General features: G+C 38.4%; 1 protein-coding gene across 4 annotated transcripts in view; it reads right to left on the reverse strand.

Annotated features, from left to right (window-relative positions):
* Window positions 1-25,373, reverse strand: part of Gadl1 (glutamate decarboxylase like 1) — a 185,353-nt gene that overhangs the window by 10,597 nt on the left and 149,383 nt on the right. The gene's annotated exons all lie outside the window — the stretch shown is intronic.

The raw sequence follows: 25,373 nt of genomic DNA on the forward strand, positions 1-25,373 counted from the left end.
ATTTTTTTTTTTTTTTAATTTTTATTTTATTTTTTTTTATTGTTGGTTGTTCAAAACATTACATAGTTCTTGATATATCATCTTTCACACTTTGCTTCAAGTGAGTTATGAACTCCCATTTTTAGCCCATATACAGATTGCAGAATCACATCAATTACACATCCATTGATTTACATATTGCCATACTTGTGACTGTCATGTTCTGCTACCTTTCCTATCCTCTACTATCCCCCCTCCCCTCCCCTCCCCACCCTTCTTCTCTCTCTACCCCCCCTATTGACCTTCATTTCTCCCCCTTGTATTATTTTTCCCTTTCCCCTCATTTCCTCTTGTATGTTCTTTTGTATAACCCTGAGGGTCTCCTTCCATTTCCATGCAATTTCCCTTTTCTCTCCCTTTCCCTCCCACCTCTCATCTCTGTTTAATGTTAATCTTCTTCTCATGCTCTTCGTCCCTACTCTGTTCTTAGTTACTCTCCTTATATCAAAGGAGACATTTGGCATTTGCTTTTTAGGGATTGGCTAGCTTCACTTAGCATAATCTGCTCTAGTGCCATCCATTTCCCTGCAAATTCTATGATTTTGTCATTTTTTAATGCAGAGTAATACTCCATTGTGTATAAATGCCACATTTTTTTAATCCATTCGTCTATTGAAGGGCATCTGGGTTGGTTCCAAAGTCTTGCTATTGTGAATTGAGCTGCTATGAACATCGATGTAGCAGTGTCCCTGTAGCATGCTCTTTTTAGGTCTTTAGGGAATAGACCGAGAAGGGGAATAGCTGGGTCAAATGGTGGCTCCATTCCCAGCTTTCCAAGAAATCTCCATACTGCTTTCCAAATTGGCTGCACCAATTTGCAGTCCCACCAGCAATGTACAAGTGTACCCTTTTCCCCACATCCTCGCCAGCACTTGTTGTTGTTTGACTTCATGATGGCTGCCAATCTTACTGGAGTGAGATGGTATCTTAGGGTGGTTTTGATTTGCATTTCTCTGACTGCTAGAGATGGTGAGCATTTTTTCATGTACTTGTTGATTGATTGTATGTCCTCCTCTGAGAAGTGTCTGTTCAGGTCCTTGGCCCATTTGTTGATTGGGTTGTTAGTTATCTTATTGTCTAATTTTTGGAGTTCTTTGTATACTCTGGATATTAGGGCTCTGTCTGAAGTGTGAGGAGTAAAGATTTGTTCCCAGGATGTAGGCTCTCTATTTACCTCTCTTATTGTTTCTTTAGCTGAGAAAAAACTTTTTAGTTTGAGTAAGTCCCATTTGTTGATTCTAGTTATTAACTTTTGTGCTATGGGTGTCAGCAAAAACAATGCTAAGCAGGAAGGGTGAATCAGGCGGTATAGCGATACCAGACTTCAAACTATACTACAGAGCAATAGTAACAAAAACAGCATGGTACTGGTACCAAAACAGGCGGGTGGACCAATGGTACAGAATAGAGGACACAGAAACCAATCCACAAAACTACAACTATCTTATATTTGATAAAGGGGCTAAAAGCATGCAATGGAGGAAGGATAGCATCTTCAACAAATGGTGCTGGGAAAACTGGAAATCCATATGCAACAAAATGAAACTGAATCCCTTTCTCTCGCCATGCACAAAAGTGAATTCAAAATGGATCAAGGAGCTTGATATCAAATCAGAGACACGCCGTCTGATAGAAGAAAAAGTTGGCTACGATCTACAGTCGGTGGGGTCGGGCTCCAAATTCCTCAATGGAACCATTTTTTAAAAGCTGGGAGATGATTTTATGTGTCCCTATCCCACTACCTTTCACACTTACTTTGCCTGATGGGTAAACAAACTAGCTATGTTCAAACCAGAGTGACCACATAGACAGTTTGCTTAGTACAAACCCAGCCTATACCTGGTTTTCTGTAATTATCAATAGCATTCCTTTTCACTCTCAAAACTGTGAAAGATGATAGGCTGTATGATTTCAACTGGCCACAGACAAGTGGACTAGTTTTAGACTGACTCAGGCCCAATTCCAGAAATTCTATGTGACTTTGGGCAAATATTTAACCCTTCTGAGAATCATATTAAGAACTCAGCAGTAACCTGTCTCTAAATAAAGTAATAAAATATTTAAAAAGGGCTGGGAATGTGGCTCCCCGTGGTGAAGTGTTCTGGGGTTCAATTCCTAGTACCAAAAAAGGAAAAAAAAAAGAGAGAAAAAAACCCTGATAATCTCTTGTAGAACTGTTAAGTGGACTAAATGAAACAATGTATATAAACATACGGAGGGCAGAGTGTGGCATCTTTTAAGCACTAAATAATAGGAATTAATATTAATTAATTAAATTAATATTATTTATTACAAATATTTCTTAAAATGAATTTATTTTTAATAAATTTATATTTATACCTGTTCTTTTATTACACTACTTCATTATTCTTGAGGTGGGAGCATTTTAAAGTATTATGAAAAACATCACTTGCAATTTATTCTTTCTCCCCAAAGCATCTAAACTATATTTAAACACTTGTAAGAGAAGTTGAGCTAGCAGTTTTAGAAATTAAATATTGCACCTCGACATTAAATCTTGTACTATGACATTAATCTTCTATTCAAATTCCAATGTTTTCTTCCAACATTCACAAAATAAACTTTTCCCTTTAAAAAGTAAGATAGTCATTGATAATCTTGGCAGTTTTTGACCATACCACTGAAATTTATTGGGACAGGGATCGGTTTTTACTGTATTCTAGAAATTTATATCTGTTGCCTAAGTTGTCAGGATACAGTAATATTTTATAAGTAAAAACGCTACATCTTTGGACACATGAAAAAGCCATATCCTCAAAATTCCAGTGCTTATCTCCAGAAATTGTGCAGTCACCTTGTGTTGTCCTCCTATTTACATTTTTATCAAAGGAAGGTGGAAAAACAGTATTGTGTTTCCCACATGTACCTGAAGATTGCAGTCATCTGGATCTGGGACCCAATCAGAGCACCTGAATTTGAATTTTGATGGGATAGACCTAATGGTCTGTGTAGTTTTATAAAGTAACTCAAGTGGTCTTTATCATGTTGTAAGTTGAGGAATACTGGAGAAAAAAAGTCCTTTAACTGGAACTTGGGAGAGGCACTGGTGGGGTGGGAGGTAAGAGGTGTTCTGGATACAAAAAGCAATTTGAGAGAGCAGAGAGGTGATTGACAATCTCAGATTGTTCATGTGAATTAAAAAAAAAAAAAACAATGCCAGTGACCTTCAAAGAAGTTGTTAGCCAACTTTTTTGTCAATCATAAAACCTGTGAAAGTGTTCAAAGCACTTATACATGGCCAAGGAAACAATGAGCCTCTTTGTTTTGATCACTTGAAGAAGAATAAATTTTCCTCTTTCATATATGTTCTGCCATTTGTCACCTGACTGTTGTCTGATTCCTTTGCACAACTCTTACTCATGTCCCCTGATATCCCCTCTCCATAATTCAGAGGTGAAATGTATTAGTATAAGTCTCTCAAGCTTAAATTATGCAAAATTGGTGGTCTATAGCCCATGAAATCATATGTATCTAAGAGATCATTTCAGCTTGGCAGAACAGGAAGAAATAAGCTACATTTTGACTGGACATGCCTTTTTCAAATATGAATTTTTACCCTTATTTTCTTCCAGAGTACATCTGAAAAATCAGACATGCACAAAATAACAATGCCTCAATTTAAAAGAACGACCCCATTCATGCTCTGTAATACAAATGTGGAAAGCCACAAATACAGAGTTTAGAGTCTCAAAAAGTCTGAAGAACACAGTTAGTTTCCCATTTGGTGTTTACAACATAGAAATGACGGTGACAGCAATTCTAATAAACCTAATGTCAGTCATATATTCAAGGCAGCTGAAATGAACAGTCATAAAAACAAACCAAACTGAACTGAAAGCTTTAGCTGAAGAATGGACACAATAAACATTTACACACTCTATAAAGCAAAAGCTTAATACTCAGTTGTGTCCCCACAGCCATCAGAGCTAATAGCTCCTGAGTAACTGTTGTGGGCCAAAACCCAAATTGTAGCTCATGTTGAGAGATCCCTATTTCATTTCCTAAAATGAGGAGTTGTGCAGCAGCATTAAGCCAAAGGTGATACCAGTTCCCTGGGGGCATTTGGAAAAATTCTGGATTGTCGCAATGACTCTGGGGTGCTACTTGCATTTAGTGCTCCCGGATCAAGGACGTTAAATACCTCACCAGGCTTAAAATAAACCTGACCAAGAGTGTCCCTGTTGAGAACCTCTTTTCAGGATCTCCATTGACACGCCAGTGTCATTTGAGATTCTCTCATGATTTGGTAAGCTTGCTTTAGCCCTTAGCCAATAACAAAAAAGATGGGGCAGCAAAGTCAATGGGATCTAAGAGCTTAAAAGGATTTTCATGTTGATTCCATATTCATGTTGTTTAACATATTCAACAAGTACCAATCCACTGGAGAGCAAAACATGGGTATAGTCCCAGGTGTCTCTCTAGGTCTTATGGGTAGTGGTCCAGTGTTTTGGAACACTTTATCTGGTCATTTCAGCAGGGATATGGTGTTTTCATCCCAGGTTGGCTGCTTACTACAATAAGTGGGTCAGATTCCTAAAGTTTTGCTAACATGGATATGCATTCAAACCTTCCTGCACATTCAGTGAGATGAGGAGTACCCCAAAACCATTCTAAGAAGGGCAAAAATGCTAATTGCTCTTTCCACAGCTTATCTCAAGGTCACTTTTCCTGAGAAACTTACTCCCCTACAATATTTGGCACTGGGACTTTAGCATCTGAAATTCTGTGTATTGATTGATTGCATGCCACCAAGCTTCCACGAACCAAAGAGGCTCTTTGGCCCCCAAAATGCAAAATCCTCTACCTAGCAGCACAGGCACCAGTGTGGAAGGCTCTCTTGGCATGGGCACACTAATAATTTTAAGGTACTAAACCTACATATTAGGAATGGGTGAATTAGCTTCCTGAGTAGCAGAATTATTGGTTTTTGAAGTATATTCAGAGGTTTCATAAGGCCAGAAGTGAAAAGGAAGTTATCTCATGGTGTTATGACCTGAGGGATATGGCCACATGCAGGGTGCCATGACATTCAAATCCTGCCTCATTGAGATGCTAATATCCACTGGCCTGTATCCTCTTTCCTGCTCAATCCCCTGAACCTGAGCACCTACCTCCTTGTTCATAGTTGTTGTTTTTTTTTCTCCCTCTCTGAGTATTTGCTCCAGGAGTAAACTGAAATCTGAGTTGTCTTTTTCACTTATTTTTGTCCGATTGAATACAGGTGTGTATTATCCACTACAGAGTCAGCGGGACACACAGGAAGTACTCCCAGCTCACCCCATGGCTTTTCTTTGCATCTCTATTTATAAATTGTTTTCATACAGCTCACTGCACTTCTTTTATTCAGCTTCAGTGCATCCCAAAGCATTCCAGGGTTTCCACCTCAGAGGCAAACCTGAACTTTTAAAGTCACAGGTTTTATGTACCATGCTTTTGCTATTGAAGGAGCATATTTTAAAACAGTATTTTTTCTCTATTGCTCATAAAAAATATGAAGAAACTGTTAAGAGATAGGTGTTTTCCTTAAAACCTTTATAAGTCTTTATAAAAGAGCCTTACAATTAATGTTACGAATATTAATCAATAGTCTTTAACAGCAATCCAGCTCACGTAGGTAACAAAATGCTTTAAGTTTGCACATTTTGAGAGAAGTAATGAAAGTGAATTACATAGTCTTCCTAGACTCCCTCCACATAGAGCTCCCTCCACACGCTTCACCTATGTGCTTATGTCTGCAAATGGCTCTTTCCTCAAAGTCATTGTGGTCCCACTCCATTCTGGGGGTTCCAGGCTAATGAGGGGTACAAAAGAGCTACCACAAAAGGCAAAAAGAACGCAAAGCACTCAGGAGCCTTCTCTACCCACACCAAATTCCCAGCTCCACTTTACCTGTTTTATGTATATTAAAGTTCTATGTTAAATTTTGTTTGGCATTAAAGGCTTTGGTATTTAAAAAGAAAAAAGTATGAACTAGATTTGGGGATAAATTATTAGTTTTACGTTCTTATCGTGGAATACCTGAAACATAGCCCTCAAGATGTTACCAAATAGAATTTTTCCTACATGACAAGTCTAAGCGGAGGAGGTGGGTCTTGAAGTCTTAATTTTTTTTCCAAATTGGAGAAGCTGTTGAGAAAGATCACAGAGAACCACAATGATTTGCTAAAAGCAACATTCTTTTCCTTGAGAGTCATGTTCAAGTACAGCGATGAAAATAACAAATCACTTTCACAGAATTGAACCCCCAATGTATTCCTAGTGCAGTTACACAACAAAGTATTATTACCTGTCAAAGGACTTCTCTGCTTCTCACAGGTAGTCCCCATTCCACTCCTGCATTCTTACTCTCCCTGATGTTTCTGCAGGGTTTCAAGTTATCCACTGGCCATCTGAATGTTTCTCTTTTTGTTAAATACCTGTTCAGGGCCTTTACCCATTTCTGTTTTGGGTGATCAATTTTTTTTTCTTACTAATATAGAACTCTTTACTATCAAGAAAATTGACTCTCTGTCCGCTTCACATGTTGTAACTTATAATGTGCTGCTATCTTTGTTTTTAGTTATTTCGTGTAGCTTTAACATTGATGTAACCAAGCCTATCAATTACATGTATGTGTGCATAGAGAATGAATATACATATAATCCAATGAATTCCAACACTGGTTTTTTACAGTCCTACCCTCAGAAAGGATTAAATAAATCGTGGTTGTTTTCTGATTTGATTTTGACACACACTTTAAATGCTTTCAAGCATTCTATTTGTACGTTCTATTTGTACCCCACTGGTCTCAGCACCACTAATGGAATAAGGCTGCCTTTTTCCAGTGTGACTGGGAACATATGTGATTCCTATAAATACTCAGACCTGAACTTTCTATTCTGTAGGATTAATCAATTTTCAGACTAACCCAAGCTATTTTATAGTTTTATAATGCTAAATTGCATGAGAAGAGAACTCATTTTAGTATTCCTTCTTAAAACATTTTTGCTATCATCAACCTTGTCTCCTACATGATCTCTGAAAACCCTTTTGACAAGTTAAAACAAATCCTCTCTTTAGTATGACTAGAGCTATATTAAGCTCATATATTAATTAGAGAACATTATTTTTTTTCACTTAAAATTATGTGTTTTCCTGTTTCTAAATGCGGTAGAATTTTAAAAGTATGACTGAAAATCCTTTGGCACTCCTCTCAAAAGGAATTTCTTGAATGGGACAGTGTTCCTGGCAGTCTGGTTACCAGTAGTGTGCAGTGGAAGTGCTGCTGTGTAGCCTCCCAGGTGAGGCCAGGAGGAGCAGACCAGTGTCCATCCTGTTCTCAGGGACACTGACTTTCCCCCCAAGTCCTGCTCTCCTGCATCCGTCATGCTCTGAGGAATCCCAGGCCACATAGAGAGGCCTCATGGAGGTGCTCAGCCCCAAGTGAGCCCCAGGCAAGGGCCAGCATCAACGATCAAACCTGTGAGTGAGAAGACTTCAGAATATTCCAGTCCTAGATATCGAATCATTCTTGGCTATTTTAGTCTTCCCAGGTGAGGCTCCAGATATCCCATTCCCTTAGTGCTCTTTCTGAATTCCTGAGTGTAATAAAATGAGCTGCTAAAAGGTGCTACATTTGGAGTAATTTATAAAATAGAAATTGTTATTATTACACTAAGGATTGTTTTGGCCTTTAAAGTTTTATAGTTTTCTTCTATAAGTACTGTTCTTTATTTCAGTTATCTCTTATCATTATTTAATGTATCTTTGTTTTTATGACGCTGAAGTAGTTCTGACTAAAGAGCTGCTTTCTGATGTAAATTCATTTTCCTAGTACCTGTTTTCTTACTCCTTATGTAAGGGTAAAACAAACACAAAAACTCTTTTTAGATATTCATATATGTACATCTATCAAAGTAAATTCTGAAAGTCTTTTTATCTAATGCCTTTAAGGTGTATGTGTGTGTGTGTGTGTGTGTGTGTGTATAAAAAATCATCACACAGTCTAAAGTGAATACATTTTAGCCTTTCCTTTTTAAATATTTTAAAGTTCATGTCTTTTCTGGTCATGGTATTATCCAGAATGTCCAGAACAATATTAACTGCTAGTGCTGAGGGGGACAGACATTATTAATTTGCTACTGAGTTTATTGGGGGAAGCTTTCCATGTTTAATATAGATTAATCTAATACATCATACCAGAAAACAAAAGAATATTCACTGTGAGATAACCTTAAACCTTCCTATTAATTTTTAAGGTCCTTTAACATGTGCATTTTAGCAAATTTTTAAGGTTTTCTTCCCATTGATCCTTTTAAGTGGGAGAAATAATTCCAGATTCTGTTTTTATTTGCTTGTACAGAGACAGGTAGAAAAATTATGAAATTGCTTTTTGAGGCCTGCTATTGCTTAGCTTCTGAAATAATGGAGTTCTGCTGAATGGAGCACTAGAAACGGAACCTGCATGCGATACCGTGCGCTACGCTGGCTGGCTAATCCCTCTCCTCAGACAGTATTTCTGAGTCCAAAAACGCTACATTAAATTTTTTTTCAACCTGTGCGAGTGGATTATTGTGTGGCTCCCTGAAATAATCCTCTCATCTTTTAACACAGTTTTGACCCAGTTTGGGAGCATATCTTTAATATCTTGTTCTACTTCACTGACCCCAGGCAGAATAGCCAGAAATATCCACATTTAATAGGCAACTTTCATCTTCCGGCTCACAAAGGGGTTGGCTTTCTTTAAAAAGGAAATTGAAATTTATATCACAAGGCAGCTTTTTAAGTGCTTTTACTTTCTATTTTATCACCTCAGCAAATAGAAAGCAGAGATGTGGAATAACTAAAGTGCCTCAGACTAGTGTGTGCCTATTGATGGAAGTAAATCCAAAGCTGTTGGCTAGACCAGCATTTACCTTGGCATTGATTATTTGTCAAGTAATAGGCACTCACCCAGAAAGAAAAATGGAAACACATGTGTGGCTAGAACCAAAAAGACAACGACCCACTTAGGAGAGGAGCAGAATAGTGAGGTTCTTACTGTAAGTAATAACTGCATGTTAAAGTGGATGTATGCTGGTCTACTTGGCACATGGAGGGCCAATTGCGTTGGCCTGTGGTACATTTTATTACTGTTCTCTGTTTTTCAAGTGTCCTAGCTATAAGTATATGTATTCTTGCTCATATATTCCTGTACTAGTCAGCTTTGTGTTGCCATGACCAAAACACTTGTCAAGAACAAGTTAGAGAAGGAAAGTTTCTTTGGGCTATGGTTCCAGAAGTCCAGTCTATGACTGCCCAGCTCCATTGCTCTGGGCCTGAGGTGAGGTAGAACATCATGGTGGAAAGGCATGATGGAGGAAAGCTGGTCAGCTCATGGCAGCCAGAGAACAGAGGAGTGAAAAGACAGGGACGAATAGAGTCCCCCAAAGACCTATTTCCTCTAGTTACACATGGATGCTTAGAGTTGCAGCCCAGTGGTCCATTCAAATTATTAATCCATCAATTGGATCAATTCACTGAAGAGGTTACGGCTCTCAGAACCCACTTCTCCACCTCTGAACATTGCTTTATCACCTATCACATGAGCTTTTGGGGGGATACTCCTAGATCCAAACCACATCACTCCTTACCTTCAGTGCCTCTTGGAGGAGAAGTACACATATCCAGTCCCCTGTCATCATCTGACCACTTCTGAGCTGAAATGTTAAAAGCCAAGTGTGTTTCTACCTGCCTCTTTGTTCTTTATCTTTGTCACAAGGCTGGCATGCCCCAGGCTCCTCCATCAACCTGGATCTGAAGAGAGCTGTCACTAACCTACAGGACATGATGTGATCAAGAAATAAACCCTCATCGTAAATCACTGGTATTTGGCTAGAGGTATGAGAACCTACTTGTTGCTGTAATATAATTATTCAAGTGAAACTTAATTCATAGGACTCAAACTAGATCTGAAGTTCTATTTGAAGTTCCATTTTAACTTCTGTTTGAAGTTTGGCTCTCATTAAATATTCTCTGCATTAGACACATGAGACTGTTGTTCCAAATCCTGGGAATGCCACAAATTTGGATTTCCATAGGCAAAGTCAAAGCAACAACTTGATGATTCTAAGCTATTATTTGATGGTGTCTGCCATCATAAATGTGGTTGAGTCCTATCCATAGATATCAATGTGTAACACAGAGACTGGCAACATTTGTCCGTAATGAGCCAGATAGTGCAGTTAGGCTTTATAGGCCATATAGTCTCTTGCAAATTTTCAGGTCAAAACCACACATAGACTACAGAAAACATGTGAGTACTGCCATGTATTAATTGAACTTCATTTACAAAACCAGGCAACAGGCTGACCACTACTATAAAAAAAATGATATAAAACAAGCCTAATATGTAGAGGAATGTTCTACAATTATTTTATTTTTTGGTGGTGGTGGGGGGTACTGGGGATTGAACTCAGGGCACTTGGCCACTGAGCCACATCCTCAGCCCTATTTTGTATTTTATTTAGAGACAGGGTCTCACTGAGATGCTTAGCGCCTTGCTTCTGCTGAGGCTGGCTTTGAACTGTTGATGCTCCTGATTCAGACTCCAGAGCCGCTGGGATTACAGGTGTGCACCACTGCACCTGGCTCTACAATTGTTTTAACAGTATCACTGTTAAAACAATTATAAAGCTACCCACTGAAAGCTACCCAGTACCACTGAAGGACATGGATAAGTCCTTGGTTTTCCCACACAAAAAAGATAGTAAAACCTACTTCATAAAGTTTTTATATGAATTAATATTAAATACAAAGGGCCAGTAAGAGCTCAATTAATTTAAATTCCCTTCACTTTTCTTTGTCCTACCACACACCACTCAGAGTGAAGTCTCAATGAAGGCCTAGTTAATGCACATCAAGTTAATGAATGAGGTCAAGTAAAGAGGTCAAGCAGAGACTTCTTTAAGTCAACATTTGCTGAGCAGTTGGTTTGATAAGACAAACTTACAGTGATGAAGAACAAATATTAATGTATGTCATAATTTACATGTCAATTAATTAGATCCCTAAATATATTGACATGACATGGGAATGCTTTATGTTTAATGCAGAGGTATATTTTGAATGAGAGAAAATAATTACCATGCCAATACATGAAATTTCTAAAGTCTTGCATTACAGCTGTCTTGTGCAGATGAGGGATAAAAAAATAAAATCCTGGTGCTATATGCTATATAAGAGACTGCTGAACTAAATTAAAGTCAATTTTGTGATTTGTTGAACTCAGACTGAGAGGTTAAAGTTTCTTACAAAAAGCAATGAATCTTAATATGTTGCTCTATATTCTGTTAAATATCTTCTCTCATAAATAATTAGGGTCTAATATGTTCAGGAGCCATGCTAGCCAAACTTTCTGGTACTTTGACAAAATGCCTGAGATAATCAACTTAAAAGGAGAAAAGGTTTATTTTAGTTCATGATTTTAGAGGTTTCAGTCCATGTTGCTTGGCCTTGTTACTTTGGTTCTGTGGAGGCATAGTACATCATGGCAGAAGTGCTTAGAAGAGGAGGCCTATTCACCTTACAGTGGCAGGAAGCAGAGAAAGAGAAAGGTGCAGGGTCCCAATATGCCCTTAATATGACCTAAGTTCTTCCAACAAGGCCTCCCCTCTTAAAGTTTCTACCACCTTCCAGGAGTGTATGTACTATACACAAAGCCTTGGATGTGAGCATTTGGGGGACATTTCAGATCCAAACTACAGCAGGAGCCCAATGGCTCATATCTACCATCTTTGGCACATGGATCATAGTGACATGTGTTGAAATGACCACATTTTTTTTCTCTGCAAGTCTATATGCCACCAAAGAAAAGTATATTTTTCCAACATGTTTTCCTGCCTGATTTAACATGTTAAATTTATCATTCTTAGACCTCCTCTTAGAATTCACCCTTTCCTAAAATACTATAATCCCCTACCTGATTCATTCCATTTATGGCCAGAGTTATGATCAATATCATTATCAACTTCACCCCACCTTTTCTGTCCACAAACAGGGAACACGGGACATGTGTTGAATCTCACAGTGACCACAGAAGAGACCCACATGGGCATGAAGACCTCTGCTCTGCGTGGTGTCAAGAGCAACGTAGAAATACTCTTCTGTAAAATTTGGGTGTGAGCTTGAGAGATTTCACTTTATTCACAGTAGGCATCATTTCTAGTGTGAGTGAAATTCCTCTGAGGTGACAATCTTGTGTGCTTGAGTGAACATACCGGAAAGGGAATACAGACCTGGGAAATGACCTAATACTCTCACCATTAATATTTTCATGGGGGCAGGAACATAGCACCAGGGCCTATCTCATTGGGCATTAAAGTGACAGGTGAGAAAACACTTCTTATGTTTCCAGCTGTTTCAACTTTGTACTTTTCCCATCTAACCCTGGTGCCTCTGAAGTCTTACACTTAGGAATGCCAACATATAAAAAATGACATAGAAATTGGAGATCCAAGGGAAAAACTGCCATTAAAATAATTGCAAAAAAAAAAAAAAAACAACTCAAACAAAAACAAACAAACAAAAAATCAGAGCTACCATATGTACAAAACCATTTTCTATTAAATTCAATATGGTGTTTTTGTGGGTCTTGGGGGCCGGCAATGCAGGGGAATGAAAATGAAATAGTATGAGTTTAAGCATTAAAGGACAGAAGAGTACTGAAAAATTCCTCAGTGAAGGAATGCAATTTAGGCTAAGAATTTTCCATACTTTATCCTCACAGGCCCTTTTTGTACCATGCATACAAGGGTTCTCTACAGCTTGGTGCTTTTCAGGATCCTATGATTTTCTTTTTGCCCTTCTAATGATTTTCATCATCAAAGGCTTGAACTAAATGACTTGCATGTGAAGCACATCATTAGCTGAATTAAAATCAGGCTCAGTTCTGTTTATGCTAACAGCTAAAGGATCCTAAGGATAAGCAAAAGTCATTGTTCCCTCCCAGGGAATTTTTGCATTCAGCCCCAATTGTCTAAAAGTTCTTTCTTACAGAACTGCCTCCAGACCTCAAATGCACCATGAAAAAAAAATTCAATCTCCTTGACTATTGACAATAATGAATCAACTGCTTATATATCTGTCAAAATTATGGTGTGTTTGACTCTCTGAATAAGAGAGCAGGGAGGAGAGGAAAGAGTGAGAGAAATGTGGACTTAAATCGAGTCTGAAACCACACATACTTAGTAATTCTGGAAAAGGATAAATTCACATCAACTCATACATCTCTTTGGACATCTCTGCAAAATCCTCAAATCCAATTTCTTTTGAAAGGACAGTGTTCAATAAATTTTCTCAACAAAATGAATTTTTCAGTATTAAAAGAAACATTAAATTATCATTTACTTTGGAATAAAGGCTCCAGTCATGATCATATCCAAGGGAATATGAACCAAATATTTAAATATGAGTGCAAGTTTTATCTGTTTGCACCGATTTATCCTATTTATTTGGTAAATAATTTCTATTATGCATCCGTTCACCGCTCTCTACAAACCTGATTCTAGTTCCTGTTAGAATTGTGGCCTGTGGTTTGACTGACTGTCTTCACCAGGGAGTTAAAATGAATTTGTTCCTGAAGCTCACCACCAGCTAGATGACTGGGGCCACTAATGACGGGTGTAGCAAAGCTTCCTGCCAATCACCCAGAACCATTCCAAGGCTTCAAAGTGCTTCCTGCCAGAACCACCCCCAAATATTTACAAATATGGCCTCCAAAAAAAGTTCAACAACATGCAGACCTAATTGCTCATCAGATGGTGGTGAAAGGTCCAGTCATTCTTGAAACCAGAGGAGAGAATTTAGGTTGATTACAGAGGGCTGGGTTTGTGTTTTCCCACCTTTCTCCTGAACCAGTGCAATGAGATAGAGACTATGGATTGATTTGGAACACCATCTAGTGAAGGATTTGAGGAAGTGCATGAGCAAAGAAAGAAATCCCAAACCAAATCCTAATTCAACTGGTTTAATGCTTCACTCTAGACAATTTTAAATGAAAAGAATGAATTCTTAAGGAAAGTAAAACAGAATGACAGTGTGTACTTCAGCACAGATCAGAGTGAGCTAATGATCCCACCTGCCTCTTGGAATAGAATGGTCAGTTTTGACTCTTAGCACTTTCCCATTGACTATAGGAAGAATGGAGTCAGCAAAATCAATCCTCCTGCCAGAAAGTCTGCCTCTGAGACTGGCTCCCAAGGATTTGAGATGAAGGAGACTCAGGCACCAGAGTTTTAAACATGCATCTACTAGCCATGATGCTTTTCAGTTAAATAGTATACACATAAGAGGCCTTATCCATCAAAAATTTAAAATTTTTCTAGAACTCAATAGCTTTTATCACCAGAAAAATCAGTATCAACAGCACCTATTTCACAGTATGCTGCACACCAAAAGCACTCAATATATATAACATCGCTCAATAACTCGAGGTGGAAGCTAGAATTTTTTACCTGGGAAGAAAGCTGAATATAATTCAACATTATATTTTGAATTCCTCTATATAAAACTATGTTCCCAATTTATTTATTTATTTTTTGAACTTCTCAACCCCACATTTCAAAGTCATGTCCCTTGGGACATTGATCTACATGCGCTCAGTATTGAATGGATGTTATACAATTGCCTCTAAACTTCCCACAGTGGAAGGAAAAGTCAAAGCAAAATAAAAGTCAAACCCCAAGCTCAGTGTTGTGTTACTTTTACTAGAATTAACTCTCAATACTCTCCAACCACTTTTGCCTTCATGCATCTTTTTCTGATTTTTGCAAAACCTCACCTCACCACTCCTGATTGGAAGCTTGCTTTTGTCATTTGTAGGTATTGTTCTGCAGTTGCATAGTCACCCTGCCGTTTTGCCATGGTGTCTAGTCTTGTGAGTAGCTGATTCCAGTTCATCTTCAGTGGAAGGAAATGCTGTACTTGAATTGTTTATGTTGCTAGGTTTTCCTTTTTTAGTTGAATCAAGAAAGGCTCCATCAGGTCTCAAAATCTCATTTAGAGGTTACTGGGAGGACAGCCATGGCCTAACATACCCTTGGTCTTCTTGCTGTAATCAGAAGACTGACCAGAATGGTGAATCGTGGCTCTAGTTTCCCCTCCCAACCAGTGGCTAATTTACTGTCTCTAACCCACTAATGCATGGAGTAGCCCAGGCCTACTTTTAGCAAGAAGTGAGCATATCTTTAAGAAGCCAACACATAAGACCAATTGGACCCATCTAGTGAATGTAGAGTTTTCAAACATCTCACCCATTCTCTCCTGATATTTCTTTACGGTCCTTTAATAAGGCAGGGAGATGTTTGCCTGTCAATAAATTCTCCATCAGCTAGGCAACACCTAGCTGATGGAGAAAGCACCTGAAGGCAGGCAAGTGCCCCCAGATAATGGTTTAGAACTCCACAGTCACTGCCATTTGTTCTACCTCAGCACCCAACAGGGTAAGCCATTACCTCAATAGCAAGTGCTCAGAAGAAACACATCACTTCTCAAGGAGTGGGGGATACTTGCAAACAACTATGATATGAGGTTAAATGGTTAAGAATCATAAATGAATAATAAAGTGTGATGGAGATCTAAGACTTGGTATCCCACAGCCAAGGATCAGGTGTAATGGAAGAATGCTTTGGGCAGGACATTCTGTATAGACAAGGGTCAGATTTTGCTGGAACCCAATCTCATTTGCTTTATAGGCAACTTGTTATTTTTTCAGGTTAAAATACAGAAATTTTCAAGTAACTCCTACTCCCCTCTTCCTTCTTCAAAGTAAGGTAGAACATATTTAGATGATTCCCACATACTGCTGCTCCCAGTCCTGCTTTGATATGCTTTCAAGAATGGAAAAGCAAGGGTTAAACTTACAAGCATACAAAACTAGAGATGCTGGTTTGCTCAGGGGAGTCCTGATTGATGTGCGTTATTTTGCTCTCACAATGAATAGGACCTACTTCACTTTTGAAAGTGTCCTGAATTGGGCAATACACACTCTAGTCATCAGATCCATATATATAGTCTGGGCTTTGTGAACAGTGCAAAGGGGCATTGAGTGGCTCAAGTGGGCCTGCTGCATTGTAAGCTTCCCTTGGCACTGCTATCACAGACAGCCTCTCTCTGCTTAGGATTCCAAAATACTGGGACTACCGAGATGCCCAAACAACATTCCACAGGTGAGGCTGTGTGAAATGCCAGTGTCCATCAAGAAAGTATCAACTGATGTGTTCAAATGATAGAAACATCTCCTGAATAAAAACTCCCATTTCTTTTAACAGTGAATAATATTCTATTGTGTATAAATACCACATTTTCTTTATCCATTCATCTACTGCAGGGCATCTAGGTTGGCTCCATAGTTCAGTTATTGTGAATTGTGCTGCTATAAACATTGATGTGGCTGCATCCCTGTAGTATGCTGTTTTAAGTCCTTTGGGTATAAACTGAGGAGTGAGATAGCTGGATCAAATGCTGGAAATGGAACCACCATTTTGCAGGTAAATGGATGGAAGTGGAGAATATAATGCTAAGTGAAGTAAGCCAATCCCCCAAAACCAAATGCCGAATGTTCTCTGATATGTGGATGCTGATCCATAATGGGGATGTGGGGGGAGCATGGGAGGAATGAAGGATAGGGCAAAGTGGAGGGAAGGGAAGGGAGGGGGCATGGGGATAGGAAAGATGGTAGACATCATTACCTTAAGTTCATGTATGAAGACATGAATTGTGTGACTCTATTTTGTGAACAATCAGAGGCATGAAAAATTGTGCTCTATATGTGAACTATAAATTGAAATGCATTCTTCTGTCATATATAACAAATTAGAATAAATAAAATAAAAAAAAATCTTCCATCTCTCCTTTCCTTTCTTCCTTGCAGCTAATCTTTTAACAGGATTGCTACAACTAATCGATAATACTGGCAACGCACACACAACACAAGATATACATATTCATATATGCAATTCACTCTGTGTTCTCATATTACTTGATTTAAATTCATATCTTCTTCAAACTAGTTTATTTTTAGCCAGATTCAAAGATTACTAATCATTTGCCTGACTTAAAAAGCTCTTTATTTACAGTGAACATTAGGCCCTCGTAGAGCCTATAATCAATAGAGCATTATGTATCTTACCTTCTTTGGAAGACACAGGACATTATCTAAACCACAAGGGCAACCTCTATAGCAGATGTAAAGGAAGTGTGTTTTGAGTGAGCTATTTCATAAGCAAACTGAATATATCAGGCAGATGGGGGAAAAAAGCCCTCCGGATTGAGTGGAGATATCTTGGAACGTATTCTAACATGAAATGTTCAAGAACTAATCCTAGAGATTGTTTGCACACACTCCTGACCCCAGCAACTACTTTTTGCTAAAGATGTATCCTGTAAACCAGGAGATAGTTGCTAATGAGAAACTCAGTTAGATTTCTGTTATGTTGGCGCCCCCCAATGGTCGTACCACTTCCCTGCTCACAGCTTTCAGGGGAGAGCCCCCTGGAAAGTTTTGCATAGGTTTTGTGTCCTTGACTGGACACAGGAATAGGATTAAACGGCAAAGCTAAATCTAGCTTCCCTCCTCCCCCTTCCCAACCAGTCTTGTTCCCTCTCTTCCCAACAAGTGAATGGCAAAGGGTAATGAGGCCAGAGAGAGAGAGAGAAAGAGAGAGAGACAGACTTGCTGATAGGTGTCTGAATAAGATAGGATGAGATTCTGAAATTAAAACCAGCAGGCAGAACATTTCCAAAGGCCACCCAGGTCCATCATCTGCTGAAACCTATTTCATTAAAGCCCTGTTGTGGTTTCTCATTGCACACACAAAGAAGCACCTGACTGAGTACTTCACTCAGAAACTTCAGCAGAAGACGCGGTGCTGATTTGGCGCCGTTCATCAGGTCTGCTCAGATGGCTTTGGGGTTATTACCAACAGCTTTTTCTTCTTTTAGATTTAAGGGAGGCCAGATTCAGAAATCCCAGTACCAACACTGGCTGGCATGAAAGGAAGCTTCACTTCCATATCAGACTCTGTGGGGCCTACCTCTGCCTCCACCAGTTGTAAGGTACAGTTTAAGCACAACGCCTATTTAAGTGGTACCCTTTGCGTGGAGGTATAGAAAACGGATGGGGGAAGATGACAGGCACCACAAGTCTGTGCCACAGCCAATCTCAGCTTTTAGATAGTGCCCTGCATTATTGCAATCTCCCAGTTATAACTGTCACATTTATGATCGTCCTGGAGTTAAGGATGATATGGGACATGGTTCGCATGTTTAAAGTATCAGGATCACTTAGAAACAGTCTCAAGGAGTTGGAGGTGACTGCTTCCTTATCTTGTTTCTCTTGAACCATAAACACCTGATGGTTATAAGAAAATAGTCCTGGGAGCAGAGTCCACAGCAGGAGGACACTAGCAGATGGGGCAGATTCAATGCTGCAGATAAATCCCATCTCTAACTAAGTTCCTTAGTTCATTCTTAGAAAGTGTCAGAGTCCAAAGAGTTGTCAACAGTGAGCGAGGCTAATGATGTGTTAGAACAATTTGGACTACTGGAAGACATTAAAGTGCTTGTTCTATTTAAAAAGATCGTAACTTCTCAAGTTCTTAAAAAGAAAAAAAAAAAACTGCAAACAAGAGTGAATGGCAGTCAAACCAGTTTAAGAGTGGTGAGAACACACTGGTGGGACTCCTGGATTCTGTGGAAAACTGAGAATGATCACCCCCACCAACTTCAATTCGCTTGGAACACTCTACCCTCTCTACATACTGGAGTATTAAATTTTAAGCATAATCAAATTCCTAAAGGAAGAGTCATGATAGGCATCTTTTAAATCAGTTATCTTTAAAAACAGAATATCCTCACTGCCAAAAAAAAAAAAAAAGTAATGTTTTCTCATTCTGGTGAGAGTGATTTACTGCCATTGTGACTTCAGTCTTCTAGGTAACCTTGTGAAATATTCACCACACTCCAAAGACCCCACCCATGACTGTTTGAAAGTTGGAAGAAATTGCCTTCAATTATATGAACGAAGACAGCTCCAATTTATATTACAATTTAATATGTATATTATTATACATAACAGCATTTTTTTCCTCTGACATTTGAACTCAGAAATCCTTCCTCAAAAGGTGTATTTTGAATCCTAGTTCCAAAAACATCTTTATAAATGTCAGTGATCACTTTGTGTATAGTATATATTTGGCCTATTTATCTGATTAATTGGGATTTTTTGCTTATTTTTTATATTAATATTTTCTTCATTTTTATTTTTAGGGAAAACAGAATAAAATTCCTGTTAATCAGTTTTCTGTCACTATGAAAAAATAACCTGAGAAAATCAATTTAGAGGAGGAAAGATTCATTTTGGCTTATGGTGTAAATGTTCCAGTCCATAGGAACTTGGTTCCATTGATTCTAGCCTATGTTGAAGGAGAACATCATGGTGGCAGGGCTTGGTGAAATAGAGCTCTTATCTCATGGCCGTGAGAAAGCAGGGGAGGGGGACTGGACAAGATATAGACCCCAAGGGCATGCCCACAAGGACTCCCTTAAACTAGGTCCTACCTTCTACAGTGTCTACCACCTCCAAATAGTTCATTCAGCTATGAATGCATCAGTGGATTAATCCACTGTTGAGGTCAGAGCCTTCCTGATCCAATCATTTCCCCAAATCCCACCTCTGAATACTGGTGCATTTGGAAACCAAAACTTCTACACATGAGCCTCTGCAGGACATTCCAGATTCAAACTAAAGCAACTCTCTCAGTCATTTATTTTTCAATCATAAAAGAAACCAAAGTATTTCTGTTAAGGAAAAACAATTTCTTATAAAAGGGTGGTTAATGGATAACTTTCTCCCACTTGGCTGTTTTTTCTTTCAACAAAACAACCAAAGATCAACATACCTTAAAGAGTAAACTACTTTTTAGTTCTTCTTCCGAGCAATCCTTAAATTCACTCTTTTCACCCTGTGCTTATTTGTGTGGGAGACTTATAGGGGATCCCAACTGACACTTAGATAATAATAGAAAGAAACCAAGGTGAATCTCGTGGCCTCAATATAAACCACCATTAAAAAAACAACTGGAGGGCTGGGGATATAGCTCGGTTGGTAGAGTTCTTGCCTCGCATACACAAGGCTCTAGGTTCAATCCTCAGCACCATAAAAAAAAAATACTGGAATCTCACTTGTTTTGTAACTGTTAAACCTGTAAAGACATGTATTCTCCTATATGCTTTATCTAATTCATAAACTGCAAGAAAACTGTCTAGCTTCCTTGTACACTTAAATCCCTTCATGAGGTTCCTCATTCAGCACCTTCATTTTAGTGGTGCTGTGAATAATATAACTAGAACTATGACTAATCAGAGAAGAGGAAGCATTTGTCTTGAAAAACATCCCCCTTTTGTTAGGAGCACACCAAAAGTCACGACACCCCCAAATTTCCCTAGGAGACCTGAGGGCCACTTCCATTACTAATTTTATTCTATATTTTCCACCTTCAAATGATAAGTTAAGTTAGGGACACGATTTTCTGAGAAGCATCTCTTTGTTAATGTGGCCTGCAAATGATTACAGACCTTCTTAATAAAAAGAGAAAAAAAAATGTATCTTGTCTTTCCTTTTCAAAGGATGATTACAACCTTTTTCACTCTCCCCATGGCTATGAGTTCAGTGTAGTGTGAGAGGTGGACAGACCACCAATTTATATTTATCAAGATTTATAAAGAGAGACTTATATAATGTTTTTTTTGGGGGGACAAATAGTAATGCTGTCCAACTGATGAAATAAAAATTATCATGTAATGATATCTTTTAGATCCCTTTAGGAAAGAAAAAAGGAGTGTGCTGTAACTATGTTTCAGAGCATATTCATGATGAGCATGAAGAAGTCTCAGTCCTAAAAAAACATGGGAAAGGACAATCTCATGAGAATACCAATGACAAACACTTGAATTGACGGGAACCTGGTGCATCATGGAAATGGGGTACAAATTCCACAGCTAAAACTGACAGATGATGAAGAGTGTATTACCTCAATGGCTCAATATTTAAGTTTCATGGAGGGGAAGATTCTTGATTATAAATGAGCCAAAAATACAAAATTAAAAAAAAAATACTGCCTGTGAAAGGATACTGCAGACATAAAATCTCAACTGCCCGAAAGCTCCAGTTTTTTCTTTTTTTTAAAGCCATGGCTGACAGAGCAAATTTAGCAGTGAGATGTTTACTATGTTTAACAGAGATTAACTGGCAAACAGAGAAGATGTAATTACCTAGTATGTTTTTCTCAAAATGAATCTTCACTCTGTGCTATGAGGGGACAAACTGTGGGGCACTGTTTTTTTTTTTTTCTTTCTTTCTTTTTTTTTTTTTAAATTCCTTTGTGAAAAATACCCTCTCACAGGCTTGAGAAGAATTTGTAAAAATTTCCAGTAACTAATAAAATGCTAACTGCTGAAAAATGAGGAAACTTTCATAGAGAAAGCAGAGCAAAGGACAATCACACAAATTTACTGCAACACCAAAGAAGATTCTGGAAGAAGAATACTGTTTGATCTAGCAAGATAGCCAGAGTATGATCCCTTGTACCAAGAACTAACCTTTACTGTAAATGATACTGAAACCATATTTGTCACATATGCAATAGGAGAAAATTGTTGACTTGAAGAGACACAAATAGATGTTTACCTGATAAAATTATCAGTCTAATTCATTAAGGAATCTGGATTCTTTTTCTAGTTATTAAACAGCAACAATAAAAGAATAGAGTTCTATACCAGGTCTTGGAAGAAGATATTATTAGAATAAAATTTCAGAATTTCTGTATATTAAAACTGTATATTAAAACTTTCCTAAGCAAAAATTTATTTAAGCCAACACTAGAATTAATACAAAAGTGATTAATCACATAATTGACATTCATAATATATAAATATACATTAAAGAATTATTAAGAGAATTGTTAAGATTAGGTTGATCTATACTTTTAATGTATACTAATCTAAGGGATAGGGAAAGATTCTTCCTCTCCTTAGGGCCTGTTCTCTGAGGGCTGTCTCCTCTAAGGAAACTGTCCCTTTCTTTCCTTTCTTTCTCTGAGGTGTGGCAATTTTATAGAATATGCACTTGCAGAATGGAGATAGTGTTACCATTATATATATATATATATATATATATATATATATATATATATATATATATGCTCGTCTGTATGCCCCCCCGTGACTCTAAGCACATTGAGAATAAGGACCCTCCTGGCACAGCGTGTGCCACCCTGGGGATGGTCAAGGGTCGAATGTTTTCTCTCATATGTGAAAGATAAGCCAAAATAAGGAAAAAAGGGGGAACCTCATGAAACCAGAAGGCAGATCCGTGGAGCAGAGAAGGGAATTGAGGAGGAAAGACGGGGGACAGAGAAAGGGAGGAACTGCAGAATGAAACTGATCAAATTATGCTATGTACATATACGAATATATCACAATGAATTTCAATTTTCTGTACATCTATAAAACACTAATTTAAAAACTATAAATAACTCAAAAAAACTTAACACCAAAATAAACAAACAAACAAAACAAATAACCCAATCAATAAATGGACAAAGGAAGTGAACAGGCACTTCACAGAAGAACAAATACAAATGGCCAACAAATATATGAAAACTAAATGTTCTGAAATGTGTGTCATGATGGAAAAGGATCTAAACACGTGTCAAAATACTCTCTTTTTTCTCTGGCAGCTGCAAAACTAAATTTAAGTCCTGACTATACTGAAATTCTGAGTTACTCGACTGATCTAGGCCTCAGTTTCCTCCTATGTGAGGTGGGAATGATATTAAGAATGAAACTGACTTTGCAGGATTCTTATACAAATTAAGTGAAATTGCAGATGTGGGAATATTTGTCAAACCATAAAACACCTTGTAATGTATACCAGGAAAGGTGTCTTTGTAGTAGAATGGTTACAAATCTAGTATTGATTGCTCTTAGGCCGCTTTCGGCCATATGATTTTGAAGTTCTTCCCATCAAGAAAATGGAGTCTATTCTTCTACTTCACCTCCTCTCCAAGAGAGGCTGGTCTTGCAACTTGTTCTGGTCCATAGAAGACATCAGAAGTGAGAGAATGACCATTCTGAGCCTAGGCTTCTAGAAGTATTGCCAATATCCATTTGCTCTCTTGGAACCCTATCACTGCCAGGAGAACAAGCCTGGATTATTTTATGGACACTGGAAGATGACATGGAGGTGCTCATTCATCTCAGCTGAGCCAATCCTAGTCCAGGCTGTAGGAGCAAACCTACCAAGATCAGCAGAGCTGCTCCCTGCCCCACAGCTGCCTGCAGCTCTCAGTGTGAGACTAGCCAAGGCCAGAAGGGTCATCCAGAAGATCTTTGGATTCCTGAGGAGAGACAAAAGCTTATGATTCTAAACCACTAGAATTTGCAGGGGAGGGGGGCAGACTTTGGCAGCAACAGCTAATAGATATATAGCAGTTTCCCCTCAACAAGAGTCTTTGAGAACATGTCCAGAAAAAAGAGGTAATAGTCAGGAAATGTATGAGTCTTAAGAACCAGTGACTGCTATATGCTGCAGGTTTCCCCTAGCCTTCTGCAGCATTTCCAGTGGGTTTTAGCCACAGCTCCTGGCTGACCTCAGTACCAGGGCTTCTGATCTCAGCAGAACAACGGCCCTTAATTCACAGAACACGATACAAATGGCTAAGCTTCTGTTTCCAAGATATGATCTAAAAAAGAAAATAAGAAATGGCTTCTCGGACACTATCAAATCTCTCTTTAAGCATGCCACCTTTTTTTAAATATAGCTTCTGAAACCAACCTACCCTGCCTGACATTTAAAAATCAGCTGATACAAGAAAACAGGAAAGTATTAGTTAGCCAAAGTAGAAAACAGAACAGATCAGAAGCTAGATCATCAGAAGCCTATAAAAATCACAAATGCACAGGAAAATCTGCCATGGAAAGTGGAAAGAGAATAGAACAGAGATGAAAGGATGACCTGTCAAAGTGATTTTTATGAGTTAGTGTACCATTCATTGCTCACAGAATTCTGGCCATGTACAGCCAAAGCTAATGAAATGCCATTAGTAAATATTTTGAAATAATTATAGACCCATGGATTAGTGGATTTTGGCTATATATTTGCTTTTTGTTTATTTCCTGATGCAAAAAAAAACCTCCCATAGAATATGCATAAGCATAGGAGAAAAGCTTAGAACTCCCCAACCATCATTTTTCTCACAATGAATAGATTATATTTACAGGGTTGCTAGAATGTGAAGCAATTCTACAACTTCTACAAACATATTCCCACCCTTGCTTAAAGGGTTCTCTTTTGAAACTCTATCTTCTCCAAACCCAGACTTTCCTCTTCTTTCTTACCAGAAGACATGAGCGGCAAAGTTTCTCAGAAAGGTCAGTGAAAATTAAGAAAAAATATTTGCTTTAAGATGGCAAGGCTGGTATCCAGCAACCATAAATGCAGGTCCCATTGTTGTAAGTTGGCACCACCTGGTGCCAATGTGACCCTTCCAATGAGATCTTCCCTGAAAGTCCAGTGGAAGACTCTAAGGAACCATTCAGCATCTATCCAGCCTCCTTCCAAATCCCTTCCTGTACAGAATCACACCTTCACAAAACTGCCATGCAGCTCAGGAGTCTGATGGAATTGAGAGTCAGCTCACGGGCTGCACTTGCACAAGCCATAATTTCAGAAATGAGTTAAGTGGGAGAAGAGTCATCATGACAGGAATCCATTTCTGACAGGGCCTCTCATGGTAGAGGTAGCCCGCTCTAAGGCTGTCATGTATTGCAGCAGAGTCACAGTCCAACAAGCCACTTCAGATCGGGGCAGAGGTAAGAGCTCCCTAAGTAGCCCATTTTGGTGCATGACTTTGAGACATTGGCTTTTTTAGCTCTTTAAATGATTCTGTAAATCTTTAATTCAGTATATATCACTTTTTTCCTATATTAACTGGAGTACATTCTCTTCTCTGTCTTGGATCTCTAAGAAGTAACTTAGTAGAATTCTTCTTGTTCTCCTTTTCATAACCTAAAATACTTTGTTCCCGCCCATAATTCTTATTGCACTTGACTTTTTATTGTGTAACTTTTAGGCATATTTTAACCTTTTCCTCAAGTTGGAAGCTTTATGGAAGACACTGTCATTTTCATCTTTGATTTTCCTGTAGTATTTGGCAGAGTGCTTGCTGAGTTGAACTGAGGTAGGTTCCCATAGCCAGTTTTTGAATTATCATGTGATTTTATGATTCCATATTCTG

This window comes from Marmota monax, unplaced genomic scaffold (assembly GCF_021218885.2).
Source record: "Marmota monax isolate L192 unplaced genomic scaffold, Marmota_monax_Labrador192_F-V1.1 WCK01_AAM20220418_F8-fsc00021, whole genome shotgun sequence".
Classification (NCBI taxonomy): domain Eukaryota; kingdom Metazoa; phylum Chordata; class Mammalia; order Rodentia; family Sciuridae; genus Marmota; species Marmota monax.